Below are 854 nucleotides of genomic sequence, written 5' to 3' on the forward strand. Positions count from 1 at the left end.
AAAAAAAAAAAAAAATATATATATATATATATATATATAAAACAGTAATAATAATAATAATATTAATAATAATAATAATAATAATAAAGGGAGTTAACTACCAGAAAACAGCCAAGAAAACTGGGGGAGATACAAACTGGATGTAGTTTTTGTTTTGGAAATATCATCAAACATTGTAATGTCCGTTTTGTTTTGTTGTTTATTAAATGTACAGGGATGATACATTTTGTTAATATCAAAGAATCTCTCTCTCTCTTTCTCGTCCCACTGCTCTCAACCTATTTCCTCCTCTTCCCCCCTTTCTCTCTCCTGTGACTTCCATATATATGTATATATGTAACACATATATATATATATGTGTATATGTGACAAACAAAATAATAGTGTGTACTGTTGTTGTTGTTGTTGACCAGCCCTACCTTACCTCGTACTCACCCCCCCACTTCCCCTGAGTCAGCTCTCATGAAAAGGAAAAAAAAAACGAAAGAAAGAGGAAAAACAAGATGTGGTGATTTCACATTCTTTGTGTTATGATGGGTGGGTGAAAGTTGGTAGGGTACTTTCCGAAGATTTAAAGTAGGCTTTGAATTTTTAAAAAAATCTTTTTTCTTTTCTTTTTTTTTTTTAATTTGGTGAGATGAAGATTGAAGACAGTCGGCCGTTATCAGAATTTGTTGAGGAAAAAGACATTGCTGCTACTGAAACTCCCCCTCCTCCTCTCCTTTGGCTTCAGTATGTGTGTGTGTATGTTTGTGCTCACCTGTAAGCATTATTTCTTCTTTCTCCTTTGGAAAGGAACAAGCATAATGGCATCTAATGATGATAATGAAAAAAAACAACATATATATATATAT

This window comes from Octopus bimaculoides, chromosome 18 (genome assembly GCF_001194135.2).
Source record: "Octopus bimaculoides isolate UCB-OBI-ISO-001 chromosome 18, ASM119413v2, whole genome shotgun sequence".
Taxonomy (NCBI): domain Eukaryota; kingdom Metazoa; phylum Mollusca; class Cephalopoda; order Octopoda; family Octopodidae; genus Octopus; species Octopus bimaculoides.